At 36.6% G+C, this 14,478-nt stretch overlaps 1 protein-coding gene across 6 annotated transcripts in view; it reads left to right on the forward strand.

Moving 5' to 3' along the window:
* Nucleotides 1–14,478, forward strand: part of Fhos (Formin homology 2 domain containing) — a 758,651-nt gene that overhangs the window by 492,648 nt on the left and 251,525 nt on the right. The window lies entirely within an intron of this gene.

The raw sequence follows: 14,478 nt of genomic DNA on the forward strand, positions 1-14,478 counted from the left end.
ATACACCACACAGCCCATAGAAACACGAAGCAACCAAGAATTCTTAAAAAGATAACGTATTTCCGAGTGATATAGTTGATTTAGTTTTTAAATATTTAAAAGTTCTTGTAAAAAAATTATTTAAGTAAAAAAACTCCAAGATTTATGCGTTTATAATAGATTTCCTGAAAATATGTGTCTTTATGTGAAATAAAATTCGGGTTTTAAACTTGAAACTTGACATTCGGAATTTTTAACTTTGTTAGTTGTGTTTTATCACACGCAAGATAAATATTTAATTACATAGGAATCCGCTCCTTATACATCATTGATAGGGGCTGCATACAGCATCGCTTTTAAATGTCGTCATAACCAAAAGATAAAGGGTTAATATGAAGAGAACGAGCATGTAAAGGTACTAGCTTTCCAAGATCATTCCATTGCCCATTAAGAATTGCCCATTGCCTAGCATAAATAATGTTACAATAAAACATGGTTCCATTCAACAGATACAAATTGAGTTGAGACCGCCATTTCATTCTATAGGTAGATGGGCATTATATCATGGCAAGAAACACCCAATTATTGTGATGTACTGAAGTACATATGATATTTCCACGCAGGAATTCTACGTTACCATTTGCTGAAGGAAAGAAACACCCAAGTTTTCGCTGTTAGACCACATTTGTAAGGCATTGAAAATTAGTCTCAAGGCAATAACTGCCCATGTACGTGACACTTGGACACTTCTTGCCATGGGGCTGGCACAAACTATAAAAGATTTGTTTACACCAAAGGAAGCAACTGTTTTCAAGTATCTCGGCCTCTAGCAATGTGTGGCCTACGTTTAGTTAACTAAATGTTGGTGTTACTGTCAAAGATTTAGTTATGCCTCAAAATTAGATTTATCTTGCTCCCTTCACTGTGCCCAAAAAAGGTGAAGTTGGAGGATATTAAAAAACTTTATAAATACCTCAATCTTGACGAAATAGGTTTCTATAATGTTGTCACTGAGCCCTTAGCAGATGATAAAATTGATGACCTTTGAAAAATAACAGGTTGCCTTGAATCCTTGTTGCTACTTTCAGAAGCCCAAGTGACTCCTCTTCACAATCTTTTTAGAAATATACGTTGTATAGGTAGTAGTTTCTTTAGTATGTTTTGTTTTATTATTAAGTTTTCATTAGGAATGTAAGAGTAAAAGAAACGATAAAATAAATTAAGTTCAGTATATTTCATTGTGAATGTAACTTTATTATATTATTTGAATAAAAATGTAAAGAAAAGTGAAGAGTCCACTGCAAGAATGATAGATGTCACTTTTTTTTGTCGAAAATGAACCAAGACTGTCAATGCATAGCTTAAGACATATAAAATGTACATAGAAAGTTATATGGCATTAACACTGATAGTCATTTTCTAGTAATGATCGGAAAATCACAGTTAAGCTTTGAGCGCTAAGCTTTTCAAACTTTCAATTGCTTCTCCTGCAAAATGTATTCCAAATGACATCCATCATTCTTGCAGTGGACTCTTCAAACGTTAATTAGAATAGATTATCAAAAAGAAAAGAGAAACAAAAGGAAATAGTGTTTTAAGAGACGTTTGATAGAGAATCACATAACAAATTCTTGCAGTTAACATAAGGCATAGCAAAGTGACATCCTAAAGTCAATAACTAACCAAGTTACTGCAATAAAATTAAATTTCGCCAAAAATTTGAAGACCTTAGAAATAAATAATTACTGTCGTCATATTAAGCTTGTCTCCAAGCACTAAGTTAGTTATTTTTAAAAAGAGTAAACTAAAAAATTACATTGCAACACTTTTTTTTTAGTTTTCTCAAAACTTAATCTTTATACATATTGATTACACTCCTTTTAACACTACATCACTTCGGAAAACATATTATTTGTCTTTCTTGTGTTAAATGTTACATTACCTCGTTAACATGTTTCAGCCTGCTATTGGCCATCTTCAGAACTGGTTGTTGCTGGTCTTGGCGCCAGAAACTAAACACTCTAGAACAACACGAAATATACAGACACAGAAAAACACACCCAAATGAAATTCTCAATACACAACTCAATTTCAGAACACACACACTCTTTGGCTCCACATTACACTACACAAACACATCCACACAGGAAAAACAAACAAAAGGCGCCAAGACCAGCAACAACCAGTTCTGAAGATGGCCAATATAAGGCTGAAACTTGTTAACGAGGTAATGTAACATTTAACACAAGAAAGACAAAACGTTTTCTGAATTTGATCTTTATTACTTGGTCACTTACTGTACTGACTTGACCTATTCAAATGATAACAATTGAGGCGCTGACATGGGAAAGGTAGTAACTGCCAGAAACAAAATTTTTCCGGGGGAAGCAAAAAACAAATTTATGAACACTTCCTCACTGACATTATTACAGAAACTGCTTTAAATGAAAGGCATACACTCATGTTTGTGTTACATATGAAATTTGAAAAGTCTGGCACAGATTTATCTGTGAAATCCTATTTTATGAAAATACAACATTGAAATCACTCCTTAGCCAAACTGAGAATTAACGTTATTTATACATTATGCACACATTTGTCGGTAAAATGCATGATACTTTTAATCGAGGAAGTCTAACATAGATAACAAGACTCTCTATTTGGCATCAGGGACGACTGGTCTTCTTTCAAGGCGTTGCAAGCACTGCAAGTTAGTGATTGACGTTAATGACTGTCCTTTCTTAAAAATCCTGTGCTCTGTCCACATTTCAAGGTCAATTATTAGAGGAAAATCAGCTCTGGAGAGTCTAATCCAGTTGAGGGTGCTGATTTTGATAGTAGTTGTATTCAAAAACTTGTCACATTCTGCAGAAAAGTCGAAGAAATCCTCATCCTTTTTCATTATTACATTATTAGGCCTTACCTCTTCTGGAACCATGGTCTTGCATCTTTTTTTTTTCTCTATGATGCCAAATTCCCTATCATATGGCATGTAGGAATATTCTGAAACCAGGAATTTCAAGTCCACTGAATCAAAATGTTTCTTGGCAATAATGTAAATCAGGACCTTAGAATCATCCGATTCCTATTCTGCCCTGCACAGTTATCAGCCCATATTTGTCTAGACACACTCTGATGTTGTAAAAGGAGTTACTACCTTCTCCGCGCCAACAGCTGTGCACATACAACTTACAACATCTAGTGACTACGTTTCCAACTTCGTTTCATTACATACGGACATTCTGCCTTCTCTGTGCCTTTGGCATGGCTATTTACACCCTTCTCAATGAAAAACCTAAAAAGTCGAATTTTTGGCAGTTACGACCTTTCCCATGTCAATGCCTCAATTGTCTTGAAAGCCCATTACACTGATCAATCTGTTATATGTGAGCGTATATTCCAGAGGATATATTACCTCTGACAAGGGCGGGCACTTTTTCGTGGAACGATGATGATTAAGTGATTACAAAAATTAATTAGTTTGTTTCTTCGTCATCTAAAATGTGTGTTTTAGGAGATCTGAACATTGTATTTAACCTAGCCTCCAGGAAACCTTGGACGTGATAACGCGAAGCTACGGGAATAGATCTGCCATAAGCTATTCTGTTGTGTCTTTTGAGTTTTCCACATCTATTCAGGCACATAATTGCATGTAGATAATACAATATGTAGATAGGTAAACAAGGACGGGTGAAGGAATGACGGATAGACGAATGGTGAGTGAATATCGTCCTCCATTGCTAGGATATCACACATTCAGTATAAAATCTTGCTCTTTTGCACTCCCCTATCGGTACTGGGTCGTGAAAATTTACCTGGAACCGGAATCTCTGGATGTTAGAGCCCCGATATGCTACACCACATTCTGAAGCCGTGTTTAATGGCCTTTTGTATTACTTGGAAGAGCACAAAGCAGACCGTAAACAGCTAGGTCTTACGACAATTCACCATTCACTTCGAAACCTACCAGCAACCTTGTAACGCACATGTGGGACTGAACATCAAGGCCTTGCGAGGGGTGTGTAAAATGAACATATTGGGTTAAAGTAACAGCAGTCGATTGTTAGTGCCCAGTAGTGTTAAAGAAAGTAGAGCTAGGGCCCACATAGAAAAAACATGGGTTTTTATTCCAAAGTTGGTAAGAGAATCTGAGTGTTTCCTGAAGGTAAAAAAATAAATCCATGGAATTGTTGTCATAAATTCTGACGAACAATGACATATATCAATATATTGAGTGTCTAATAAATAATAATAATAATAATGCTTGCTTACTTACTTACAAATGGCTTTCAAGGACCCCGAAGGTTCATTGCCGCCCTCACATAAGCCAGCCATCGGTCCCTATTCTGTGCAAGATTAATCCAGTCTCTATCATCATATCCCACCTCCCTCAAATTCCTTTTAATATTATCCACCCATCTACGTCTCGGACTCCCCAATGACATTTTTTCTTCCAGCCTCCCAACTAACATTCTATATGCATTTCTGGATTCGCCCTTACGTGATACATGCCCTGCCCATCTCAAAAGTCTGGATTTAATGTTCCTAATTATGTCAGGTAAAGAATACAATGCATGCAGTTCTGTGTTGTGTAACTTTCTCCATTCTCCTGTAACTTCATCCCTCTTAGCTCCAAATATTTTCATAAGAACCTTATCCTCAAACACCCTTAATCTCTGTTTCTCTCGTAAAGTGAGAGTCCAAGTTTCACAACCATACAGAACAACAGGTAATATAACCGTTTTATAAATTCTAACTTTCAGATTTTTTGACAGCAGACTGGATGATAAAAGCTTCTCAACCTAATAATAACAGGCATTTCCCATATTTATTTTGTGATTAATTTCCTCCCGAGTATCATTTAGCTATATTTGTTACTGTTGCTCCCAGGTATTTGAATTTTTCCACCTCTTCAAAGGATAAATTTCCAATTTTTATGTTTCCATTTCGTACAATATTCTAGTCACGAGACATAATCATATACTTTGTCTTTACGGGATTTACTGCCAAACCTATCTCTTTACTTGCTTCAAGTAAAATTCACGTGTTTTCCCTAATCGTTTGTGGATTTTCTCCTAACATATTCACGTCATCCGCATAGACAAGCAGCTGTACTTGCACACAAATATTTATCAGTAAGATTAATTTCAATTGTTCTTCTTATTCGGCATAGGAATATCGTCTTAAAAAAACAAAGAAGAAATTGATATTGTCTACTAATTTATATCCAAATGAATGTTCTTGAAACAATCTTTATAATCTTTCAGTTCTTTAATTGAAGATTCTTCAACCAATAATAGATATCTTTTAAGTAGGACTTCTGACCATGTGACAAGCTTGGCGCAAAGCCATCTCTTAGGGAACTAGAGGATAAACACAAAAAAAAAGGCCTCTTCTCTGTAGGAAGAAGCGAACACTCTGTCCTTGCTAGAAATCTAATGCTGTTTCTGTAGATTTGCAGACGGAAATACTATCGCTGTCGCTAGAGACACAGAGGATTACATACAATTTCACTGGTATGTGATAAAAAATAAACATTTTAACGTTTCTTATAAACTCCTTGCTGGGCTCCACCCACAAGGAGCAACCTTTGGATGCTAGAGGCATGGCACTGACTTTCTTCACAACTTCTTTTAAGTTCGCTTCCAGGTATTACAGTTTAGAACAACCTGATGTAAATATGCTAAAGTCTCAATAGAGAGCAGCACTCGTAATTGGATGATGCAAACTTGGCCTGCGATAAGATGGCTGCTCATGGGGGTAATTGAAGATCCTTGTAGTGGGCCGTGTAGCCTCACAACAAATTCTAAGAACTTGCTGTTGGCAATTTTGTTCACCTATGAAGGTACAAACTGGTTCTATGAATGTCGCCTTCAGGTGAACTTGTCTGTATACCGTCGTTATTCATTTGTTGTGGTCAGTGTGTGAATGACCGCCACCCTCTTTATATTGCTATCTCTGAAGGTGACGGAAGTTGTAATGTTATTTGAGCTATTTCTTTATAGCTTTTGTTTGGTAAACATGGCGACCTAGGATTCGTAACGGCAATAGAGGAAATGTTTGTGCGATTTTTATTGATTGTTCCCACAAGAACATCAAGATCATCATAATGTTTGGTGTAACATTGGTATCAAATAATAGTAATAGTAATAATAATAATAATAATAATAATAATAATAATAATAATAATGCATCAAATAAATCCTCGAGCATCACAACGCAGCAAACATTTTGAGTTCGAATAGTTCTTTATGGAAACATATTAGCTACTGGTAATCAAAATGAGAAAGATTGGAGAATGCTGAGTTTGCAGTGAAATACCTACCCTTGGGTAGAAAATATGTTGCAAGTTTCCTGTTTGTAGCAAAAGCAGCGACCTTGTCTCCAATCGGTAATTACCAGGGACAGGATTTTTAGTTTTTTGAAAATACAATTTTAAGTTTTTGGAATAGGTGAAATAGGTTTTTTAGATTTTATGTACAATCTGTGAAAGGGGTAGCAAAAACTGGCCGATCTTTAAAAATTTATCCTTACAGTTATTCTTAAAAAATAAATACTATATTTATTGATGTAACATGGACCACGAAACTGACCTTTTGAAGAACCAAACTATTTATCAAGATTTATGAGATTCGAAATTTTTGTTCCTTCCCCTTTAACATTATTTGTAGTTTGAATAAATTATTGTAACAATTAACATTTTATCTAATATAATTTTCCTTGATATAACTATATAACTTTTAATTTTCAGCAGATTAAAAAAAAGATACAGTACACACAACTTTTGAATTAAATTTGTTCAAACTTGATCAAAAATTATTTTAAAAAGTAACAAACAAAGAAACAAAGCAACATTTTTTACTGCTACTCTTCCTGGTTGCAATATATGACCAAATTCTTTCCAAGATTCTCGAATGAGAAGTTTTTCTATTGTCTCTCAAAATATACATTTGAAGGACGAAAAGGTTCTTTTGACAGCACATGACGTCATAGTGCAAATTTCATCGCTGCCACTGCAGCAGGTACCCACGGTAAGTGACATTGAAGCTTTCCCCTGGAGAATGGAGCACACATTTTTCATTTTTTCAAACCCTGGATTCCTCTGCAATACTTTCTTCAGTTATAATGTGACGACTTCACCCACGGGTCCTGGTACTTGTTTCTGTAGAAGCGAGTCAATGACACCAATTGCATCTTTCAGTTGTAGAAACGAAGATTCCAAGTACTGTACTCAATATATTTTGGAAGGGGACTGAAATGTGCCTTGAGGAAAGCAAGGGAGCCCTAGATGTTGTCACTGCTAAGTACAGATTTTCTCTTGGAATTGAGACAGCCTCCTCCACGTCGAGAGTGTTCTTTCTTCTCTCTCTCTCTCTCTCTCTATGTATTGATATTTCTCTCAAAATAAAATAAAAAATCAATATAAAACGCAGTAAATACAGGATAACGCTTATCAACAATGATTTAGGTTTTGTTAGGTTCAACAGAATTCACATATACGACTCCTAAGATAATCATTCGAAAAAGTATTGAAGAAATTAGGAGTTCAGAAGCAAGAAAAAAAATAGGTAAAAAAACTTAACAAATTCGGTCCCTAGTAATTAGAAGTTGGTGGGCCTATAGCTGAGGGACACTCCACGTCAAGAAAATATAAGTAATCATGCCATTGTTTAGTCAAGAGACGTAGTGGATAGTAACGGGACGTGTGGAAGAATATTTTTTTAAGACAGTGTATACCAGGACATGACAAGAAGAAAATGTTAGGTTTTATGACTGTGCGGCCTGACCTGTGCGACCCAGCCCGCCAGTAGTGATGAGTAACTCGCTCTTTGTCTATCTACTTACTTTATGCAAGGGCCAAAATTCGTGACTCAAACTTACACAATTCATTGAATATTTTGTTGCTGAAAAAATGATGGTTCAGATTCAATTACAGACGTTCACAAGTGGCTAGCGAGGACCGAGGACCTTTGCTTATATCCTTAGTGAAAGTCAGACATCTCTCGACACAAACGGAAGAGCGAGGAAAACGATTGTCTCAATTGAAAAGAGCTGAATCTGCTACCTGTTAATTTTATCTATAGTAACGTCACAAGAGGGACATCGAGTGACATTTATTAGGACTATTTCATGAATAAAATAAAAATGTAAATATATCTCTAAAATTCGCTCACAAATATGTTAATAATATTGTATATTTATGAATACTTAACCTATTCACAAATTTTGAAATCGAAATAGATAAGTAACGATTATTGCAATAAAGAAATTTAATGTTATTCAGTAATGCCAATTGAGAAAAGCGAAATACAAGTTTAAAAATGTTACTTACATATACTGCGCTTTTCTCTTGTTATAACAAATACGTTTTCATTATCTGCTGAAATCATAATTTGATTTAAACATTTTGTAGTATAATTACAAATAAACCTGATTAATATATTAATTAAATGAACAATTGTTATGACGGAGTGTCATTTTCTCTAGATACGATGGACATGAAATTATAAGCTGAAGATGTAGATGTGGAAGTAGGATTTCGCACTATTTAGTACAATGGATTCATGCTCATCGATTTACATGGAAACAGTTGGCGACACTGACTAAACAAAAGAACGACCATGCGATAAATTGATAGTGATAAATCAAGGTGCAGAAATTATCGTGATGCATGCCTGTGATTGGCCGAAAATGGAATGACGTCATATAAACGAAATAGTCATTAAATATTTTTTGTTAATATCCTAAATATTTGATTTTTAAAATACATTCATACATACATTCATTCATTTATTCATGGTGTTCTGCTCAATGGCAGTTCTTTCACTGCGAATCCATCATTCTTCAATCTTTCCTATTTAAATAATTTCAGCCTTCCTCTTAGTCTCCGCTAACGATTCATGTATTCTTAATATTGTCTAAAATAGATCACGCCTATTTAAATGTATTTGTATTTATGTATCGCCAAAGTTATTCTATGCAAGAAATGAATCTTCTTCCCTTTTAGTAAGTCTTGTGAGTTAACCTTGTGATCCGTGAAGCTGATGGCAGAAGGTGTTGCTGTGCAGCCAGCGTGGGGCCGCGGAGTGACGTCATGCCCCTTGCAGATAACATGGAGGCTTGTTTTTACGACACTTCCTCGTACATCGCGGCGCTGATGCAGAATGACTTCACCAAATTACTATAGATATTCTCTGTTAATTAACTTTGCTACCCCCGGAACCATTAGCTGCTAATGGGACATGCACACAGCTGCAAGACGGATGTCAGGGGTGCCAAATTGCGCACCATTATTGTATATAAAATATGTGCTTAATCCGAGTTATGAAAATGGCTGCATTTATTACTTGCCAACAATAATACGTTTATGAAAAATTTTAGTAAAATAACAACACTGTGAGAATCTTTTGCATTAACTGAGATAGTAATTTAAACAAAAATAACGATGTATTTTATTTATTTATTTATTTATTTACTTATATTTTTACACATCAGACTTTTTATTTTTCTTCTCCACTGCTTTGTCATACTGCACTTACACTGCCTCCAGAAAAACTATCTCATCGAATCTATCTTTGTGTTTTACAAAGGGGAGATGTCTAATAGCAATAGGTATAAATCGAAGAGATAAGTTTTGTTGAATTTTTACTAATTGTGATCGAAATCTTTTAATAACATAGTCTGAAATAATTTTCTTGGATTAGCTGATTATAATGCATGGAATGAAGATAAATGCCAACAAGAGAAAGACCATGTTCATAGGAAGAAAAATAAAGAAGGTAAACTTGCAAATTCTAAATGAGGTAGTAGAGCAAGGGGACAGCTTCAAATACTTGGGATGTATATAAGGTAAAGTTGCCAATTTCCGCGATACCACTAATTCCGTGATACTTTTTAAAAATTGAATGTCAGTCAAAACTTTACCATTCGACCATAGCGCCAGACATATTTCCCGAAAGAATGTATCTTTCTTCTACTTTTGAGACATCGGCGAACGTCATAGCAAGATACCCAATCCCGTGACATGCAGTGAAAAAAACGTATCACGAAATTAGAAGTATCACGGAATTCCGTAACTTTATCTTATTATAAACAGTAACATGCGCTGCTGTCAAGAAGTCAAAAGGGGAAAAGCAATGGCAAAGGAAGCTTTTGATAGAAAAAGGAGCATCTTCTGCGGATCTCTGGAAAAAGAACTAAGGAAGAGGCTAGTGAAGTGATTTGTGTGGAGTATAGCATTATATGGGGCAGAAACATGGACATTACGACGAAGTGAAGAGAAACGACTAGAAGCATTTGAAATGTGGATATGGAGAAGGATGGAACGTGTGAAATGGATAGACAGAATAAGAAACGAAGCTGTGTTGGAAAGAGTGGGTGAAGAAAGAATGATGCTAAAACTGATAAGAAAGTGGAAAAGGAATTGGCTGGGTAACTGGTTGAGAAGAAACTACCTTCTGAAGAATGCACTGGAAGGAATGGTGAACGGGAGAAGAGTTAGGGGCAGAAGAGGATACCAGATGATAGACGACATTAAGATATATGAATCATATCAGGAGACAAAAAGGAAGGCAGAAAATAGGAAAGATTGGAGAATGCTGGGTTTGCAGTGAAAACCTGCCCTTGGGAAAAACACTGAATGAATGAATGAATGAATGAATGAATGAATGAATGAATGAATGAATGCGGTTTTGCTGTACAGCATTCGAAGTATTCTAGTGTTCACAGAATAAATTCATCCATGATGAATCTTTCGTACACTACTTTTAATACTTGAATATAAATAATTGATTAATTGGCGATCTTACTCGTGTTAATTACTGTATGTAAGCATGTGCGGCTTACAGCTGTTTCGGTGCTATTCGACACCATCCTCAGAGCCTACTAGATCACGGCGCTATCTCAACTTCGCTGCCTTTTGTGTGGGTGCGTTCGTGTGATGAAGAGTTGTGTCAAATAATGTGTAGACAGACAGGCAGATCATTCCAAACTCGATACAAAGAACACATTAAAGCAATAACCAGAGGACACAATACATCTATATATGCCGAACACATAGCTAATGCTGACCACACATACAATAACATAAATACAAACATGGACATCCTACACATACAACCCAAAAACCAAAAACTCAACACACTAGAACAATATGAAATATACAGACACTCTAAAACACACCCCAATCAAATTCTCAACACACAGATCAATTTCAGAACACACTATTTGACACAACTCTTCATCACACCAACGCACCCACACAACAGGCAGCGAAGTTGAGATAGCCCCGAGATCTAGTAGGCTCTGAGGATGGTGTCGAATAGCACCGAAACAGCTGTAAGCCGCACATGCTTACATAATTAACACGAGTAAGATCGCCATTTAATCAATTATTAATAAATTCATTATATTTTTTCAGTATGTTATCTTTAGAGCCACTTGATTTAACAACGGCAAAGCCTCGGTTTGAACGCTGCGCGGATTCTAATTCCGTCGAAATCTAGGATACGTCTATAAGTCCATTATAAACGAGGTCCGGCATCTGAATGACTTCACATTATGTGAGTCACACCGTATGTTGCGTAAGATACGAAAAACAGGCCAGTTATGAACCTATAACGTGTCTTCCATAGGACACTAGAGCTATTGAAGTACGAACTTCCTCCAAGTGTTGTAAAAATGAAGTGTAGCGTACTCTTATCTCCACTAAGTGTGGACTCTGAGAGGTTTGAACACGGAATTAATGCCATCCAGACGTGGGTATGAACCCCTGGGAGTTGAGGCAAATTTGCGATGCCCGCTGTAGATAAGATCCGCCTCGCTCGCACCCACTGCAATAAATTGCACGTGTAATTAAGCGTTGTGCAGGAACCGGTATGAGCGCACCTGGCAGGCTGCGTGTGAGAATGCCACTCTTACGAATCAATCGGAACTGCCCTCCCGGACCCAATGCATCCGTCATAACAACGTCATCGTCGTCATCATGGTAATTATCGTCACCTGCATTACAGCATTACCACTACCACTAGTATCAATAAATCATTGCCATCTTTATCGTTAAAACTAAGCTTACGTATATTTACTTTGGTTTATCTGTATGTTGGCGTAGGCGGTTAGAAAAAGAACATTTTTTTTCACCAACGGCCTGCTTCCTGCTCCCACCCCTATTGAAGCACAATGGAAAACCCTCAGTAAGGCTTAGTACAGGAGCGACATTTCATTTTTTGCTAGGGGAGGGCAAGATTTTACATCCCCCTTTGATCTTATTGAATGGTTTCGTCCGAGGTTTTCCCCAGCCGTGGGACTGAAGCCGGATGGTCTATGAACTATGGCTAGTCCTCGGCATCAACCCCTTTGATTTGATTACCTGGTTGGGTTTTTCCGAGGTTTTCCCCAACCAAAAGGAAAATGCCGGGTAATCTTTTGGCGAATCCTCGGACCCACCTCATCTCACTACATCTCGCCAAAATATTGTAAAACATTGCACAAAATTGTAAAAATTGTAGAAAATTGCTAAATTGTAAAACTGTAAAAATTTGTAAAAATTGTAATTGTAATATTGCAAAATTTTGACTTGTTCCACATCTTAAAGCTTCATTGCTCATGTAAGATCTGTGGAATAAAATAATTGAATGAATGAATGAATGAATGAATGAATGAATGAATGAATGAATGAATGAATGGAGTAACGATTAACACGTCTGACTGTGAAACGAGCGGACCCGGGTTCAAATTCTTGTTGGAACATGTTACCTGGTTGAGTGAAAGAGTGAAGAAAGAATAATACTGAAATTGATCAGTAAGAGAAAAAGAAATGTCTCCCTTTAGATAATTTGGCATGACATGCAGACTGAGACAATGACGCATCAATGTGCATAGCAACAACAAACAATCATAACACGGCAAACAGTGGCAAAACTAAAACAAGGTGTAGCGCCGTACCGGTTCGAGATAGAACAAACATTGCTTAATGATAAATGTTTGTTTTAGGACTCTCTATCTACCATATTCTTCTATAACATAAGTCTGAATCAACCCGTATTGTAAAACTCTTCTGTATTATATTTCAACTACACTGTGACTATAATTAAGACTTTATGGACCATATTCACAGACATTTTTAGCGCGGGCTTCCGGTGGATGATCAGCGAACTAACGTTTTTCGTATTCATAAACCAGTGTTAGCGACAGGCTATATGATATGATATGATATGATATGATATGATATGATATGATATGATATGATATGATATTATATATGATATGATATGAAAGCGATGTAGGAATACTATGGAATGTAAATGATAAATACAATACAACACTAAAGTACAGTACATGGATCGTATGCGGAGACTAAGAGGGAGGTGAAAAATAAAAAATATTGTATAATGCTTGATTTGCAGTGAAAAATCTGCCTTTGGATAAAACACTATCAATGAATTAGTTTTTGAGCTGAAATAGATTCTAAGCAATATGAGTTCGCAAGTGTATACGTGATATATAATTATACATATTTTTTTTATTTAATATCGTCGTTGTTCCTGCAATAGCTCCTATGTGACATATTTATGATTTTCAGATTTTTGCTCTGTTAAATAACTTAAATAGTGATACAGCAAATAATAAAATCTCCTGTATGTAATTATATTTCTTTCTTTCGAAAATGTAAGAATTCACAGTCCCCTATGTACGGCTACCATAAGATGAATTAATGTGTTTTTTCCTCCTACTGAAAAATTATATATTTTGCACATAGGAGTTATTGCAGGAACAACGACGATATACTAGTAGAGTCAGAATGTACCGGAACTTCGGATGGCAACGCCATGCTCCATAGGCAACTTCTCTGCCTTGTCCGTGTAGTATGTGATCTACTCTCCAGGCGTATAGACTCAATGTGAACATGTGTAGATGCCTTTGTTGCAGATGGCATATAACCATTTACACAGACACCGCCTTCAAAGTACGACCCCTGGGAAGTGACACACTTCTGCCAGCGTCCATATCACTTCTCGAAACATTCCTGCGGCCTATCTTTGGTCACTTCCCGCAGAGCGCTTGTCGCATGAATTTTCACCTCTTTAGCTGACGCAAATCGCTGTTCCTTGAGTAGGGATTTGACCTTTGGAAATAAGTATAAATCTGCTGGAGCAAGATCTGGAGAATATGGTGGCTGTGGATGGACAGGTATTTTGTGTTGTGCGAGGAATTCGCTCACCAAGAACGATCCATTTGCTGGGGCATTGTCATGATGGAGAACCCAATTCTGTCCTTGCCACAAGTTGGGTTTTCTTCGTCCAACTGCATCACGAAGACGCCGAAGAATTGCAACATACGCCTTCTTACTGACAGTTCGACCCTCAGGAATAAACTCGAAATGTATGAGAGCCTGGATATCGAAGAACACTTCCAGCATTACTTTCCCCTTTGATCGGTCGGCACGGAATGTCTCTTGCCATGGTGAGCCGGGAGATTTCCACGTTGAAGACTGCCGCTTTG

This window comes from Periplaneta americana, chromosome 1 (assembly GCF_040183065.1).
Source record: "Periplaneta americana isolate PAMFEO1 chromosome 1, P.americana_PAMFEO1_priV1, whole genome shotgun sequence".
NCBI lineage: Eukaryota > Metazoa > Arthropoda > Insecta > Blattodea > Blattidae > Periplaneta > Periplaneta americana.